The sequence below is a fragment of the Sciurus vulgaris genome (assembly GCF_902686455.1).
Source record: "Sciurus vulgaris genome assembly, chromosome: 16".
NCBI classification, from domain to species: Eukaryota; Metazoa; Chordata; class Mammalia; order Rodentia; family Sciuridae; genus Sciurus; species Sciurus vulgaris.
In genome coordinates this window covers 64,164,908-64,184,389 of record NC_136477.1, presented here as the reverse complement: position 1 = coordinate 64,184,389, position 19,482 = coordinate 64,164,908, and positions in this window count along the sequence as shown.

The window sequence follows — 19,482 nt, the reverse complement described above, 5'->3', positions numbered from 1 at the left end:
CTGCCACCATGACAGATGAGCATGCAGGACACTAAAAATATAGGAAAAGCCAGACTCCATAGTTACTCCCTAAGGTAAACAAAAACCAAGGAAACAAACAAAACCTAGGGTTCTTCTTTCAGGTTCTAGTACCCAAAAAACTGTGAACTTTTCCTGCAAGTCAATGACTCCCTAGAAAAATAGCACTGATCCCTGTCTGCAATGCTGATGTGCAAAGATACAGGTGTGTGTGAGAGAAAACTGCTATTTTTTAACCCACACTTGGGCTAATTGTAAACTTGATAATTCTGCTTATAATACTGTGTAATTTTTCCCTTCTTGCATACCTCTTGAATTTTTTGTTTGATAGCTGGTCTTTTAAAGTCTGGTTTTCTTGCAAACTTTTCTAAATGAAATCCCTTCCTTTTCTGAGTCTCCTAAATTAATAATTTACATTGATTTTTACTATAAACCCTGTTGACTAAAGTCTACATTATTTTCACCTTCCTAACACTTTACCACCTATCTTCCTAATTTCTATTCTCATCATTCAGGCTTAAAGCCTTAAAGTCATCTTTGAATTTGTTATCTCTCATTTCCTGCCTCAAAAAGATAGTCAACTCCTGTCATTTCTTCTCTGCAATGTTTTCTACAGCAGACCTTCCCATAGATACTGCCCTTGTTAGCCATTTCTTACTCACTTCATGCCTGAATTATTCCAGAATCCTCTCTGTCGACTGGGGGTTGATCTCTCTGTATATAATTCCTCAAAAGGACCTAGGGTACATTATAATATGGGTTCTAATTTTAGCTCAAAAGCTGCTGCTATGGAATAACTCTATGCCTTTTTCCAAAAGAGGGCTCTCTCTAGAATCTTCCAAGTCAGCATTTGACTCCTATCTAATTTTTGCTTCCTCAAGCAAATTAACTCTAATCTTTCATCCACATATCCTGTAGTATAATTTTGAATTCCCAATCTTGTCCATCTTCTTCTGGGTATAGAATGAGTACTGTAAGTCACTCTACAAAGGGCCTGGGATTAAAGAGGAGGTATTAATCCTAACTGATTAAGGATTAATCATTACTGATTAAGTCAAGTTCGTCTTTAAAAACCAACAACAACAACAACAAAAAACCCAAACAAAAACATTCCCTTGGGGATTTCAAGATGGTGGACTAGAGGGTGGCTGCAATTCATGTTGCTTCAGGACTCAGGACTCAAGAAGAGGAGATATTGAGAGACTTGGGACCCACTCAAAGCCGCCGGGTGAGTCTCTCCTGTTGGGGAGATGTCCAAGATGGGGCGGTAGCCCCAAAAGCAGGGAACTTTGTGAAGTAGATTTTCCCAACAAAGACACCCCTCCCCCAGCTGAAGCAGTGAACACAGACAACTGGGAACATTGGAGAGGAGGCTGCTCAGCACAATGCTTGGACTCAGAGCAACCACCGGGGCTCTGGGAAGCTGTCCAAAGGAGGAGGTGTGCGGTGAGCTGTTTGGACTCAAAGCAACCACTCCTGAACACTGGGGGCTGCCCAGAGGAGGAGGAGTGTGGCAGGTCACTTGGACTTGGAGCAGCCACACCACAACTCCAGGTGGCTGTTCGGAGGAGGAGGTACGTGGTGAGGTGTTTGGACTCAGATCGACCGCTCCTGAACACCAGGGAGCTGCCTGGAGGAGGAGGAGGAGGAGGAGGAGCACGGTGGGGCGCTTGGGCTCAGAGTGACTGCACCAGGGCTCTGGGTGGCTGCCGGGAGAAGGAGGAGGAGCGTGGCGGTGCGCTTGGGCTCAGAGTGACTGCACCAGGGCTATGGGTGGCTGTTGGGATGAGGAGGTGCACAGTAAGTTGCTGGTACTCGTGGTGAACGTACCAGAACTCTGGGTGGCTGCTTGGAGGAGAAGGAGGTGTGCAGTGGGTCACTTGGACTAAGAGCAATGGCATGGAACACCGGGCGGATGCTGGAGGAAGAGGCATGTGGCAGGTCACTGGGACTCGGAGCGACTGTAAGGGGCTCCAGGTGGCTGCTCAGAGGAGGGGCCTCATAGCCAGGCGATTAGGTGCAGAGCAGGGTCTCAGGACCTAGGAGGCTTCTTGGTGGAAGAGCTGCACAGAGAAGCTGAGGGGCAGAGCGAAGGCTCCAGGACTGCAGGCAGCTTCTCTGAGGAGAGGCAGCCTAAGGAGACTCGTCTGCGAAGGGCGAGGCTCCCAGGCCCAGGAGGTAGGTCCGAGTCCCTGGGAACATTGCAGAGGAAGGCTGCACAGCCCAGGCAGTAGTTGTGAATTCAACAGAACTTCTAGGAGGGGAACTGACCAGCGAGACCTCCACACTGCGTGAGCCTTCCCTGCCCAGTGAGGTTTTCTGACAAGGACTGTAAAACCAGATACACAGGGCCAAACAGGCCTTGCCTCAACCCACATCCTAGTTCCCCTTTGGATGACCATTTGTCAACAAGTGGAGGCACCTCTGCCCACTAGCAGGGAATATACCCCACTGGAAGGCCACCAACCCTAGAGAGGCAGCTTCCTTGTGGAGCACCACATTATCAACTTCCTCCAAGACTTCAGCCACTGAAGGATAAGAGGGGATATACTAGAAATCTTCAGGGACATTATAAGTCAATAGAGGAAATCTGCACTATCTCAGCAGTCCACTGATACCTGAACAATATGAGAAAACAAGGGAAGAAAATGTTCCAAACAAATCTAGATGCTACATCAATAAAATTCAATGACAGCATGGCAAAAGAAATGACAGAAAGGGAGTTCAGAATGTACATAATTAAAATGATCAGGGAAGCAAAGGATGAGTGAAAGAGCAAACGCAGTCACTGAATGATTGCACCAATCGACAGTTAAAAGAACAAACACAGGAAGCAAAAGATCATTTCAATAAGAGTTAGAGATATTGAAAAAAAAAACAAACAGAAATCCTTGAAATGAAGGAAACAATAAGCCAAATTAAGAACTCCATAGAAAGCATAACCAATAGGATAGAAGACCTGGAAGACAGAATCTCAGATATTGAAGACAAAATAGTTAACCTTGAAAACAAAGTGGACCAAACAGAGAAGATGGTAAGAAATCATGAACAGAATCTCTAAGAACTATGGAATATCATGAGAAGGTCAAATTTAAGAATTATTGGGATTGAGAAAGGCTTAGAACAACAGACCAAAGGAATGAACAATCTCTTCAATGAAATAATATCAGAAAATTGCCTAAATCTGAAGAATGAAATGGAAGATCAAGTACAAGAGGCTTATAGGACTCCAAATACACAAAATTACAACAGACCAACATCAAGGCACATTATAATGAAAATACCTAACATACAAAATAAATACAGAATTTTAAAGGCTATGAGAGAAAAGAATCAAATTACATTCAGGGGGAAACCAATATGGATATCAGCAGATTTTTCAATCCAGACCCTAAAAGCTGGAAGGACCTGGAACATTTTTCAAACCCTGAAAGAAAATGGACGCCAACCAAGAATCTTATACCCAGCAAAACTTACCTTCAATTTTGACGGTGAAATAAAAGCCTTCCATGATAAACAAAAGCTAAAAGAACTTACAAAAAGAAAGCCAGAATTACAGAACATTCTCAGCAAAATATTCCATGAGGAAGAGATGAAAAACAAAGAAGCAAATCAGTAAAGGGAGGAACTATACTAAAGGAATTGTCAAATAAAGGAAGAACCATGTCCTGTAAAAATAAATTAATAAATAAATAAAATGAGCCAAATGATCGGGAATACAAATCATATCTCAATAATAACCCTGAATATAATGGCCTGAACTCATCAATCAAAAGACATAGACTGGCAGATTGGATTAAAAAGAAAGATCCAACAATATGTTGCCTGCAAGAGACTCACCACATAGAAAAAGATACCCATAGACTAAAGGTGAAAGGATGGGGAAAAACATACCATGCAAATGGACACAGCAAAAAAGTCAGATTATCCATCCTCATTTCAGATAATGTGGACTTCAAGCCAAAGTTAGTCAGAAGGGATAAAGAAGGACATTACATACTGCTTAAGGGAACCATAAATCAGCAAGACATAACAATCATAAACATCTATGCCCCAAACAGTGGCTCATCCATGTATGTCAAACAAATCCTTCTCAATTTCAGAAACAAAATAGACCATAACACAATAATACTAGGTGATTTTACACAACTCTCTCACCAATGGACAGATCTTCCAAAGAGAAATTGAACAAAGAAACCATAGATCTCAATAACACAATCAATAATTTAGACTTAATGGACATTTATAGAATGTACCATCCAACCAAGAGCGAATACACTTTCTTCTCAGCAGCACATGGATCCTTCTCTGAAATAGACCATATATCATGCCACAAAGCTAATGTTAGCAAATACAAGAAGATAGAGACACTACCTTGTATTCTATCAGATCATAATGGATTAAAATTAGAAATAAATGAAAGAGTAAAAAACAGAAACTACTCCAACACCTGGAGATTAAACAGTATGCTATTATATGTGAAAGGATAACAGAAAATATTAGAAAGGAAATTAAAAATGCTTAGAGGTAAATGAGAACAAAGAAACATCATATCAAAATCTCTGGGACACTATGAAAGCAGTACTTAGAGGAAAATTTACTTCATGGAGCACATTCAATAAAAGAAGTAAAAGTCAACAAATAAACGACTTAATACTTCAGCTCAAAGCGCTAGAAAAAGAAGAACAGACCAACACCAAAAGTAGTAGAAGACAGGAAATAGTTAAACTCAGAGATGAAAACAACGAAATTGAAACAAAAGAAACAATACAAGAAATTGACAAAATAAACAGTTGGTTCTTTGAAAAAATAAACAAAATTGATAAACCCTTAGCCACTCTAACAAAGAGAAGATGAGAGAAAACCCAAATCACTAAAATTTGGAATGAACAAGGAAATATCACAATAGACACGATTGAAATACAACACATAATTAGAAGTTATTTTGAAAATCTATATTCCAAAAAAATAGAAAATTTCAAAGACATCAACAGGTTTCTAGAGACATATGAATTGCCTAAACTGTATGAGGAGAACATACATAATTTGAATAGACCAATTTCAAGTAATGAAATAGAAGAACTCATCAAAAGCCTACCAACAAAGAAAAGTCCAGGACCAGATGGGTTCTCAGCCAAGTTCTACAAAACCTTTAAAGAAGAGCTCATTCCAATACTTCTCAAAGTATTCCATGTAATAGAAGAAGAGGGAATCCTCCCAAAATCATTCTATGAAGCCAATATTACCCTGATACCCAAACCAAACAGAGACACATTGAGGAAAGAAAATTTCAGACCAATATCCTTAATGAATATTGACGCAAAAATATTCAACAAAATTTTAGCAAATAGCATACAAAAACATATTAAAAAGATAGTGCACCATGATCAAGTGGTTTCATCCCAGGGATGCAAGGTTGGTTCAACATCAGGAAATCAATAAATGTAATTCACCATATCAATAGACTTAAAGTCAAGAATCACATGATTATTTCAATAGATGCAGAAAAAGCATTTGATAAAATACAGCACCCCTTCATGCTCAAAACACTAGAAAAATAGAGAGAGTGGGAACATTCCTTAACATTGTAAAGGCCATCTATGCTAAGCCCATGGCTAATATCATTCTAAATGGTGAAAAACTAAAAGCATTCCCCCTAAAAACTGGAACAAGGCAGGGTTGCCCCTTTTCACCACTTCTATTCAACATCTACTTGAAACGCTAGCGAGAGCAATTAGACAGACCAAAGAAATTAAATGGATACGAATAGGAAAAGAAGAACTCAAACTATCCCTATTTGCTGATGATATGATTATATACTTAGAGGAACCAGGAAATTCCACCATAAAACTTTTAGAACTCATAAGTAAAGTCAGTAAAATAGCAGGTTACAAGATCAATGCTCATAAATCCAATGCATCTTTATACATGTGATGAATCTTCAGAAAGAGAAATTAGGAAAACTACCCCATTCACAATAGCATCGAAAAAAACAAAATACTTGGGAATCAATCTCACAAAAGAGGTGAAATACCTCTACAATGCGAACTACAGAACACTAAAGAAAGAAATTAAAGAAAACCTTAGTAGATGGAAAGATCTCCCATGTTTTTGGATAGTCAGAATTAATATTGTCAAAATGGTCATACTACCTAAAGTGCTATACAGATTCAATGCAATTCCAATTAAAATCCCATTGATGTACCTTACAGAAATAGAGCAAGCAATCATGAAATTCATCTGGAAGAACAAGAAACCCAGAATAGCTAAGGCAATCCTTCTCAGGAAAAATGAAGCTGGGGGTTTTGCAATACCAGAACTTCAACTTTACTACAAAGCAATAATAACAAAGACAGCATGGTATTGGTACCAAAATAGACAGGTAGATCAATGGTACAGAATAGAGGACACGGACACAAACACAAATTAAATACAATTTTCTCCTACTAGACAAAGGTGCCAAAAATATGCAATGGAGAAAAGATAGCCTCTTCAACAAATGGTGGTGGGAAAATTGGAAATCCATATGCAACAGAATGAAACTAAACCCATATCTCCCACCCTGCATAAAACTAAACTCAAATGGATTAAGGACCTTGGAATCAGACCAGAGACCCTGCAGATTACAGAAGAAAAAGTAGGTCCAGATCTTCAACATGTCAGCCTAGGACCAGACTTCCTCTACAGGACTCCTATAGTACAAAAAATAAAAGCAAGAATCAATAACTGGGATAGATTCAAACTAAAAAGATTTCTCTCAGCAAAGGAAACTATCAGCAATGCAAAGAAAGAGTGGGAGAATATCTTTGCCAATCTTACTTCAGATAGCGCATTAATCTCCAGAATCTATAGAGAACTCAAAAAACTCTAAACCAAGAATACAAATAATCCAATCAACAAATGGGCTAAGGAAATGAACAGACAGTTCACAGAAGAAGATCTACAAGCAATCAACAAACATATGAAAAAATGTTCAACAGCTCTTGTAATAAGAGTAATGCAAATCAAAACCACCCTAATATTCCATCTCACCCCAATTGGAATGGTGATTATCAAGAATACAAGTAACAATAATTTTTGGTGAGGATGTGGGGGAAAAGGTACACTGATACATTGCTGGTGGGGCTGCAAATTAGTGCAGCCACTCTGGAAAGCTGTATGGAGATTCCTTAGAAACTTGGAATGGTCCCACCATTTGTCCCAGCTATCCCAATCCTCTATCTATACCCAAAGGACTTAAAATCAGCATACTACAGAGATACAGCCACATCAATGTTCATAGCTGCTCAATTCACCATAGCCAGATTGTGGAACCAACCTAGATGCCCTTCAGTTGATGAATGGATAAAGAAACTGTGGCATATATATACAATGGAATATTACTCTGCCATGAAGAATGATAAAATGATGGCATTTGCAGGCAAATGGATGAAATTGGAGAAAATCATGCTAAGTGAGATAAGCCAATCTCAAGAAACTAAAGGATGAATGATCTCACTGATAAGCGGATAGGACATACAATGTGGTGTAGGAGGGGTTAGCGTTAGTGTTATGGTTAGGTTGAGGTTTAGGGATAAGGAGGGTGGTAAGAATGGAGGAAGGAAGGACTGTATAGAGGGAAAAGAGGGGTGGAAGGGGTGGGGAGGAAGGGGAAAAATAACAGAATGAATCAAACAACATTGCCATATGTAAATTTATGATTTAAAAAAAAATGTTCATAGCTGCTCAATTCACAATAGCCAGATTGTGGAACCAACCTAGATGCACTTCAATTGATGAATGGATAAAGAAACTGTGGTATATATATACAATGGAATATTACTCTGTCATAAAGAATGATAAAATTATGGCATTTGCAGGCAAATGGATGAAATTGGAGAATATCATGCTGAGTGAGATAAGCCAATCTCAAAAAATTAAAGGACGAATGATCTCGCTGATAAGTGGATGATGACACATAATGGGGAGTGGGAGGGGTTAGTGTTAGAGTTAGGGTTAGGGTTGGGGAGGGGGGCAAGAATGGAGGAAGGAAGGACTGTATAGAGGGAAAAGAGGGGTGGGAGGCATGGGGGGAAGGGAAAAAATAACAGAATGAATGAAACGTTACCATATGTAAATTTATGATTGTACAAATAGTATGCCTTTAACTCATGTACAGAGAAACAACATGTATCCCATTTTTTTACAATAAAAAAATTCTCTCTGAGATAACTAGTGGCATACTCATTTTTAGAAATCCCTAATAGATTATATCCATGATGTTAAGTTACCTGCTCAAAATCATACATCCAGTAAGTGATAAGGTATAAATCTGAATCCCAATTTGACAGTTTAAAGCCCATTCTATTTTCTCTGCCTTTAAGTGCCACACTCATTTAGCTTCTATGACACCTTGCATGTAATAGGTACTGAGTGGGTATGAATTAGACTAACGAACCAATGTGTAACTGGACACAAAGGGTGGTTAATGCTGGTACTTTTTATTTGCATTCACATCCACAGAGTACTGATTATAAATCATGGGACTTTAAAGAAAAGAACAACATATTTTACCCACAGGTGAGCATCAGCCAAAGGTTTCTGAGCTCCAAGAGTAAAATGGCCTTCTATGATCATGTTGGCAAGCTGCAGTTTGGAGGCTGCTTTCCTATAAACTATTTCTTCCACAGTGTCTCTGCCAATCAGTTGAATAAATCAAGTGAGAGTAGTGTGCTATAAGTCTGCAAAGTTGGGGGGGAAAGCATGCCAGAAAAATACACCAAAAAGAAAGCAGAACTGAAGACTATATTAAGAAAACAATTCAAAGGACATTGCTCATTTGGACCTGAGCATTTGTTAGAGAGATCTGGCCTCAACTTCTCTTTGTACCTTTCCCAAAAGAGTCAGGGAAAGAATGATGAAGTGACCACAATTGGGACTTCATTTATAGCCAGGGACAACCCCTGGCAGACATGTTATCCAGAGGTCAGAGGGTAGTTTCACGACCTCTTAACCCCATTTTTTTCCTTTTCATGGTACTGGGAAGCAAATCCAGGGGAGCATTACCAATGAGTTATATCCCTAGCATTTTATAAAAAAAAGTTTTATTTTTTATTTATTTACTTAAATTTTTTGTAGATATTGATGGACCTTTATTTTATTCATTTATTTATATGCAGTGCTAAGAATTCAACCCACTGCCTCACACATGCTAGGCAAGTGCTCTAGCACTGAGCCATAACTGCAGCCCCAAAACATTTTATTTTGAGACAGGGTTTTAGTAAGTTGCCAAGGCTGGCCTTGAACTTGCAATCCTCCTGCCTCAGCCTCTCAAGTTGCTATGATTACAGGTATGTGCCACTACACTAGCTTTAATTCCATTTTTAAACTGAGTTAGATTCTAACTAAAGCCTAAAAGTTTCTTCTAATCATTTTGCAATTTAACTGTTCTTTTTAACAAAGTGAGACTGAATTGATCATGTGACCCATTGAACATTACTCTTCAAGTCAATGCCAAAATGGAGTTAAAACCCAGTGTTTCTCAACTCCCAGTATGACACTGTTGTCAGGACTACATTCTTCACCTTTCCCCCAATCTGGAACTACAAGCCAACAGAACAGGAAAATGAAGATGTCTAACTCACTCACTTGTTCTGGCCTATTCAGTGAGCTCTGGCAGCTGCTTGTAAGTCAGTTTGAGGATTAAAATCACTGTCGACAAAAATAACAGTATCTGCTGCTGTTACGTTCATGCCAATTCCACCTGAAAACCATACAAAAAAGAAACTTGATCAGCAACATACAAATAAAGAGTTGGAAAACAGACACAAGGCTAGACTCAGTCATACTGAACACCTGAAATCAGTCCAACTGAGTGGTTTCCTTCTTCAGGCTGACATCTCTGCCCCCAACTCCAGAGCCCTGGAGTGGTCAAAAGTGACACCTCACCTTATATTGCCTGGCCTGGGAAAATTTAATTATCAAATATAACAGAATGCAAGGTAAGGGGCAGAAAAGAACGCTTAATTTAATGCTGTGAAGCCATGTTTGAAAACCTTTATTGAATTTTGCTTAGAAAAATCTGTGAATAAGGACACATACTCTTTCAGAAAGCAGTTCCAAAAATGAGAGGTCTGGGGGCTGCCATTGTTGCTCAGTGACAGAGTGCTCACCTAGAATGTGTGAGGCACTGGGATCAATCCTCAGCACCACATGAAAATAAACAAAATAAAGATATTGTCTGTTTTGGTTTAGATGTGGTATCCCCCAAAAGTTCACGTATGAGACAATGCAAGAAGGTTTGGAGGAGAAATGATTGGATTATAGCTTTGGCCTAAAAAGTGAATAAATCCCTAATGGGATTAACTGAATGGTAGTTAGAGTCATGTGTGGTGTGGCTGAAGGAACTTGCTAATTGGGGGCATAGATATGGAGTATATAGTCTATATATGGAGAGTGGAGTCTCTCTCTGCTTCCTAATCATGATGTGAGCTGCTTCCCTCTGCCACACTCTCTCATGATATTCAGCCTCACCTTGAGCCCCAAGGAATGAAGTCAGCCTTCTATGGACTAAGACCTCTGAAATCATGAGCCCTCAAATAAACTTATCTCCTCTACAGTTGTTCAGATCAGGTCTTTTAGTCACTTTGGTAAAAAAGCTGAATAAAACAGTGTCCATCCACAACTAAAATATGTATGTAAAAAGAGGAGAGGTCTGCAATGCACATTAAGAAAAGCACTTAAACACACTTGCAAGCTACAAGATAGGAAGACCCTGACATCAGTTAATGAGAAGATGGGATGATACATGCCTCTGATTAGAGAAAACTTGAACATGTCTTCCTGAATTGGTTTCCACATTAATCAAAGACAATGTCATAAAATCAATTCAAGACAAGAACACTCAATGCAACAACTTTCTGGTCTTTATTCAGTGGTTCAGAAAAAGGGTCAAGGAAGTACCTTGGGTTACAGGAATTTAGACTACTATGAAGACAAATTACAGCATTCTCTTTGATTAATGTGAAAACTAGTACAGAACAGACTATTCTTCCCAGGATTGTTAGAGCTCATTGCTGAAACAAGCCTAAAAGGACTTGTTCCAAGAGTTGAATGAAAGGTTCCTCTTCATAAGGACTACTGACTCCCAGCTGGATCTCAAGACAAGTCAGGCAGGAACATTCTCATTAAAGCCTTCATATAAAATTAAAGTTGGAAAAAAGAAATAATAATAACTAATTACTGAGAGATGCTAAATTATATCCAATAATGACAGTTATACTTCTACATTACTATTCACCAACCATTGTTCAAAAAGGTTTATATAAATTAACTTTTAACCCTCACAACTCTGCATCCTTTCCAGTATAATTCTCATTTTGCAGATGCTGAAATGGAAACACAGCTAGATTAAGGGACTTATTTGAAGTTGCACTATTAGAAGTTGAGAGTCAGGACTCCAGCCCATATTTAAGAATCTGTGGTTATTACTCCTGGGTTTGAGACAGGATTCTGCTGTGCTGCCCTCACTGGCCTTGAACTTCTGGACTCACACTATCCTTCTGCCTCAACCTCCTGAGTAACTGGGACTATAGGCATGCACTACTGCAGTTGACTGCAGAAACTACTACTTCCTAGGCAATGATTTTATTTAAAAATATGTACCATAAAAATTATCTTCCTCTTGGGTTCAAGTTGGCTAGTGCAGCCATTCTTCACTAAGAGGAATATTTTAAGCTGTATTTAGCTGTTTGGGACATAGTCGTAAGCTATCACTGCCACCTGCTGGCAATATGTGGTAATAAACTCACCTCTTGAAAGTTGGAAGGAAACACATTAAATGAAAATGCTGCAGAACTGTAGCAAAAACGTGATAGCAAATATGACAATCAGTGTTTGGAAAGGTTAACATCTAGGACTGCTTCAGATCCTAGATAATCTACTAAGGCTTCCAGGGAGATTAATGGAAAAGCAGAGGTTTCTTTCTAATTTTAGATGATTCAAATATCTGCTCTCTAAATATGAATAATAATATCTTTAAAACACAAATGGAATTCCTCTCCCAACCTGATCATACATTTGACCAGATACTTCAAGTTTCCCCTAAGACTAACCATGAGACAACTGAATTAATGGCTCTGATGCAGGGTGTGGCACGTGATCTTGGAAGAGACTGAGGCCAAAGGAGTCTGATTATATCTTATTGTTGAGTTTATTAGACAGAAAGACATACACTGGAGAAATAATGTCCTTATACTCAAGGATTATATCTAACACTTCTTTTATATATGCATATAGTACAAAGCACTTAATAAATGCTTTCAAAATAAGTCTGAACTTTCTTTTTATAAATATATTAATCTCTCTTTCATCAAGGGCACACATCCTTTTTGTATTCCTATATGTATTCCATATGAATTAAGGTCTATAAAAATAGGATAATGAGACTCAGATTATGAATTTAAAATTGATTTAATATCTTTTTGATTCTAGATGTAAGGAAAATTCCATCTCCCATAACTGATTTCAAATTATTTAATAGTATATGAGAGCACCCCATAACTGACAAAGCACCTCAGATGTCATATGATATTTATACTTTAAGTCATATGAACAATTCCATAATAATTACAAATAGCTGGCAGTTTCACTATGATCATGTTTTAAATAACAAAATGTTTGTTAAACTTTACAACACTATTCCAGGGGTACTCATGGAGGAGGGACAACTAGCAATGAGATTATCTTATTTTCCAAATTCACATCTGGGAAGAAGAGCTGCCTCCACTGAACATAAATAAAACTTTCTTAAAATTAAAAAAAAAAAAAAAACAGGGCTTTCCCAGGTCAGAATTCAAAGCAGATCAGAACTACTTTCCAATAAGCTCAGGTTCCAGCCTCACTTCTTTGTTAAATCACAGCTTAGATAGGTTGGACAGAAAAGAGCTCCAAAGTAGAAGTCCAGTACTATGCTATGTCAACTGCCTTGATTCTCTCCTTTTTTTTTTTTTTTTTTTTTGCTTTCATCAATACTTATGTGGCTTTTCTGCCCTAGTACTTAGGAGAAAAATAAAAATGGGCTGCTGTCCACAGTTCTTTATAGCCAGGTGTCTCTCTTCTCCTCTCATGGAACCATCCACATGCTCATAGCCATAGTCTTTAAAAGACAAGAACAACAACAAACAAACAGAGATTAACTCTTTTCAAGGACTCTTCAGGAAATAAAAAAGTCAAGTCATTCCTAAACCAAATGTCTATATTGTCCTTTCCATATCCAGGCATGACCCTACTTTAAATAAATCCCATGGGAAAAATCTAAATTTAGGGGGACAATACATCACTTTACATTGTTTCAGCAATGAGCTTTACAAAAAAAAAAAAAAAAAAACCCTCACCATAACACTCTATCCTGGGTTTTTATTTTTTTTCTTTTATTTTTTATTTGTTCTTGTTAGATATATATGACAGTAGAGTGTATTTTGACACTCACAACATATGTGGAGTATAAAGTCCCATCCTGTGGTTGTAATGTGGAGTTACACTGATGGTGTCCTCATATATGAACATAGGAAAGTTATGTCCTATTCATTCCATTGTCTTTCATTTTCCTATCCCTCCTCCTTTCCATTCATCCCCCCTTTGTCTAAGACCACTGAATGTCTGTTCTCCTTGCCCCGCTTGTTGTGTGTTAGCATCCACATATCAGAGAGAACATTTGACCTTTGACTTTGGTAGATTGGTGTATTTCCCTTAGCATGATACTCTCCAGATTCATCCATTTACCAGCGAAAGTCATGAAGTCATTCTTTTTTTTTTAATGACTGAGTAATAGTCCATTGTGTATATATACCACATTTTTAAATCAATTCATCTGTTGAACAGCACCTAAGTCGGCCCCATAGCTTAGCAACTGTGAGTTGAACTGCTATAAACATTGAAGTGGCTGCATCATTATAGTATGCCGATTTTAACTCCTTTGGATATACACCAAGGAGTAGTACAACTGGGTCAATTAGTGGTTACAGTCCTAGTTTTTTGCTGAATCTCCACACTGCTTTCCAGAGTAGTTGCACCAATTTCCAGTCCCACCAGCAATGTATCCGCACCAACATTTATAGTTACTTGTATTCTTGATTGTTGCCATTCTGACTGGAGTCAGATGAAATCTCAGTGTAGTTTTAATTAGCATTTCTAATTACTAGAGATGTTGAACACTTTTCATATATTTATTGACCATTCTTATTTCTTCTGTGAAATAGCACTTATAACTGTCATGATGTGCCCATAGCATAAATACAATGAAATCCTATAATATTTCATTTACATTCCAAGTAAGAAAAACTTAGAATGTGAATATTTTAACAAATGATTTAAAAACCCTTAAATATTTTTTCAAACACCTATATAAATTGAAGGAAGGAAACTAATGAGTTATTTGTTTCCTTGTGAGAACTTATACTTTTTTTAATTGTAAACAAATGGGATACTTGTTTCTTTGTTTGTACATGGCATAAAGGCATACCATTTGTGTAATCATAAATTTACATAGAGTAATGTTTGATTCATTTGTTATTTTTTCCCTTCCCTCCACCCCTCCGACCCCTCTTTTCCCTCTATACAGTCCTTCCTTCCTTCATATTTGCCCCCCTCCCTAACCCTAACTCTAACCCTAACACTAACCCTTCCCTCCCCCCATTATGTGTCATCATCCACGTATTAGCAACATCATTCGTCCTTTGGCTTTCTGAGATTGGCTTATCTCACTTAGTATGATATTCTCCAATTTCATCCATTTGCCTGCAAATGCCATAATTTTATCATTCTTTATGGCTGAGTAATATTCCATTGTATATATATACACCACAGTTTCTTTATCCATTCATCAATTGAAAGACATCTAGGTTGGTTCCACAGTCTGGCTATTGTGAATTGAGCAGCAATGAACATTGATGTGGCTGTATCTCTGTAGTATGCTGAATTTAAGTCCTTTGGGCATAGGCCAAGGAGTGGAATAGCTGGGTCAAATGGTGGTTCCATTCCAAGTTTTCTAAGGAATCTCCACACTGCTTTCCAGAGTGGTTGCACTAATTTGCAGCACCACCAGCAGTGTATGAGTGTACCTTTCTCTCCACATCCTCACCAACACCTGTTGTTGCTTGTATTCTTGATAATCGCCATTCTAATTGGGGTGAGATGGAATCTTAGGGTGGTTTTGATTTGCATTTCTCTTATTACTAGAGATGTTGAACATTTTTCCATATGTTTGTTGATTGCTTGTAGATCTTCTTCTGTGAAGTGTCTATTCATTTCCTTAGCCCATTTGTCGACTGGATTATTTGTATTCTTGGAGTAGAGTTTTTTTGAGTTTTTTAGAGATTCTGGAGATTAGTGTTCTATCTGAAGTATGATTGGCAAAGATATTCTCCCACTCTGTAGGCTCTTTCTTTGCATTGCTGATAGTTTCCTTTGCTGAGAGAAAGCTTTTTAGTTTGAATCTATCCCAGTTATTAATCCTTGCTTTTATTTCTTGTGCTATGGGAGTCCTATTAAGGAAATCTGGTCCTAAGCCGACATGTTGAAGATCTGGACCTACTTTTTCTTCTATAATCTGCAGGGTCTCTGGTCTGATTCTAAGGTCCTTAATCCATTTTGATATGAGTTTAGTTTCATTCTTTTGCATATGGATTTCCAATTCTCCCAGCACCATTTGTTGAAGAGGCTATCTTTTCTCCATTGCATATTTTTGGCCCCTTTGTCTTGTATGAGAAATTTGGCTGGGCATGTAGCTCATTTGGTAGAGTGCTTGCATCATAATCACAAGGTCCTGGGTTCAATTCCCAGCATCCTCCCCAAAAAAAAAAAAAAGAAAAAAAAAAGATTTATCCTGGGTTTTAAAAACACATCCAGCCAAAGTTTTGGCACTTAAAACATTTAATATTCAGTTTTGATTATTCCTAGGCAACCCTAAAAATTCACCCTCTGTGGCAGTTTCTATTTGCTGAGATACAATCCTTAGTTAGTCAAACAGTAATACAAGCACTTAGGAGCCTGCCTGATTGATTACCCAGCATCTGCTTTTCAATGAAGCTTTCAGTCTCTCCAGTTACCATGCATCAGGTCAGGAAGGGGAATTATAAATTCATCATATTTTGACAGTGGAGATTTCTTAATGTGCCAACATCATTTCTGCAAGTATCCAGGTTACTGCAGTACTTGGAGGGCATCAAGTGGATCTGAGAGACCACTCTGAACTAAATTTTAAAACTCTTAGTTCTGCAGCTGATAATCTACCAACGGCTCAAAAATCATCCACTGTTTAAGCTTTTTCCCATTATCCCACAACAATTTTTTTTACGTATAAAACAGAGTTCTCAGGTACTTGCCTACATTCCCTATTGTTTATAGAAATAATTAGTCTTACCTTCTCCTGCATGATTTGTGGGATCTCTATACTATCAATATTTATTTTCTTACTAATCCTGAATAAGTACACAAGTGTTGAGTGTTGCAAGACACTGAAAGTTTCTGTCACTGAAACTCGACTTACCATATTTTTGAAGATACTCAACATTTTCGCATCTGCTTCACGTAGTGCTGTCCCCTCTCCTCATCTTATTTTGGTTCTGAATAATGTTTTTGCATTATCTTCTTCTGTAACATTCCCACACCCCTTATTATTCATCATGGACCTATTTGATCATTAAATCAAAAAAAGTCTTCAGTAATGTAGTGACCCAGGGGAGTCACCTCTGTAATCCATATAGTCTTGGAGAATATCCAACATCTGTGTCATTTCGGAGAAAAGTAAAACTCGATGGCCTCTGGCAAGGAAAAGAAAAGGAGAAACTCTAGTAGCATTTAAGGTGAGTTACCCTCAAACAAAATTTATCAAACAATACAATTTTATAAGTAAGTCAAAGGCTAAAGTAGAAATGTAAATGTCACATAACTTTCTCAGAAACTCTACATAATTTACATAAGAACACAAAGTGCCTCCACATGTAGCTGCATCCTTCAGAGCAGTTATAAAGTTACAGTGGAGATACTCTCAGGGCACATGCCAATTCACCAGGAACTATGGAAACCCTAGAGCAACCAAGGAGCCTATTTCTGGAATGTCATTTCACACATTGAAAATAAATGTAAACTTTCACTATAATAGTGAAATAAATAAACACATAAAGGGTAAACAGTAAGATTCACTTATGTGTGTACCCCTTCCCCAAGATCCTAAAGAGCTGTGGTCAGCTATCTACTGCTATTCCCCACTTGGGGGGTGTAAGTCGTTATCATCTAGAAAAGTCTGGGAAGCATCACTTTAGAGAAGCAATCCCCTATGATACATGAGGAAACTTGCATACAGATAGGGAAAAGAGGAAAGAATTCAAAATAATGCATTAAGAACAAAATCAAGCTGAGAACTTCTTGTTAACAGACATTGTTTTAAAATTTGCCTGAACAAAGAAGTACAGTGTTGACAAAACAATGTCCTTTCTTAAGAAAATGAACTTAATTTAAGCTTACCACAAAGATAAGATCAAGAGTTAGGGAGAACTCCTGCCAGATTCTAGTCCAAATTTTTGGAAAAGCATTGAGCTTAAATAAAGGTGAATACTTCAGTCCTTATCTCTTCTCTGACATTTGCTAGCTATATGACTTTGGATAAGACCTTTCTGGGTCTGGGACATAAAAAACTTGGATGGAAGGTATTTATCTGCTCTTCTCCATCTCTAACACACCTATAGTTGATATGTCAAAGAAAATTAAGCACAGTAATACCTGCAATCATTTAACTTGCAAAAGATTGGAAAATTTTGCCAAATCTGAAATTTTAGGTTAGTTCATGCCACACCTGGGACAGTCATCCTAAAGGGACAATTTTGAAATTCTGGTCTTTTGATACCCAACTCATATTTCTGGGAAAGACTATTCCAATTACCCCTTGAGTTTAAATCAAACCCCACAGGTTAACAAGAATAAATACTTACTGAGCCAATTTAACACAAAGTAACAATTTAACAAAAGGTACCAGCAGGCAATTATAAAATAAATGCTCAATGCTGACTCTGTCCTTATGGTTCTAAACAATATAGCTGGATGGATGAGGTGAACATACACTGATCAACCAGGCAGTAGATTAAGGTAGGGCTTGCTAAGTGATGGAGAGGGATCCTAAATGCTATAGGAATTCAGGAAGAAAGAATAATGGTGGGGAAGAGTAGGGTGGGATGAGATGAAATGGGGTGAGTGTTTAATTTCAGAGAAAGTTGACCCTGAATTAGGGTCTTGTAAAAAAGGAAAACTTGAATCAGTTTCATGAAATAAGTAAGTTCCTCATTAATTAGGTTTTAAATAGTCGCCAGCTGAGAGCAGTACACATTCCTGTACCTGGGATGCAGGAGTCCAGCAGCTCATCCAGCAGGTGAAATTTCCCACTAGCCTCAATCAGGTGGTCTCCAACTTCAAAAGGCTCTGGCTCTACACCTGGAAAAGAAAGGGCCCATTCCCAATCACATGCCCTGACTCAGGGCAAAGTTCTTGAATAGAAAAGTCAATAGGTAGGCAACAGCAAGAGAACCCTTGCTCCTTTTAATCCATTATGTCCCTTACTCACATCTACTTGAGGCATTTTATACTATTTGCTTACATCACTATCTCAGTGCATCTTAACACCAATTGCAGAGCCTGGCACATCCAAAAAGCCTAATAAATACTTGCCTAGGAATCAAACCCACTCTTTAGGAAACTGAGGCAAAGGGAGATGCCAAAGGTCAAGAAGATCCAAAACTAAAATGCTAAGGCTCTCACTCTAGAAAAGGAATCAAGAATCAGGCTTAGATGTATATAAGTGATTCCCAAGGTATGGGGTGGCAGTCAGAATATTCTGGAAGGGGTCATTGCCTGAAGGTCTTCTCTTAGTTGGGGCACAAGTGCCCCTGAGACCACTGTCCCAGAGGCCTGGAGGTGTTTTGTTTGGGTGCTGCTGCTGCACACCAGAGGTCTATTCTCTGGGCACACCTGTGGTCTACACTGCTGCCACGGACATTGCTGCCCCTGACATCCCTGCTGCCAAACCTGCTCCTGCTCCCTAGAGGTTGCCTGGAGGTCTTCTCTCTGGTTGCCACCGCAGCTACAGCCACAGCTGCCACCACTGTGGCTGCTGATCTCCCACTGCTGCCCACAACACAGATGACTGAACTGCTGCTGAACACCTGCCTGCTCTCAAAAACCCCCTGCCACTTACCACTTCTACCACTGCCCAGAGGTTTGCTGTCAGGGAGACTCCAGGTTTGGTTGCACAAGATTGCATCCATTTTGAGACACCAGTCAGAGCCTGAGGTATGAGATACTGGTGGGTTTCCTGCTATTGCCATCGTGGGGAGTCAAGGTGCACCTGTCTGGGGACACCCACCAGGACCTGGAGGTTGAGTGTCAGGTGCCTGTGGGTTTGGCTGTACCTGGGGCCTTCCTACTAGGGGTACTGGT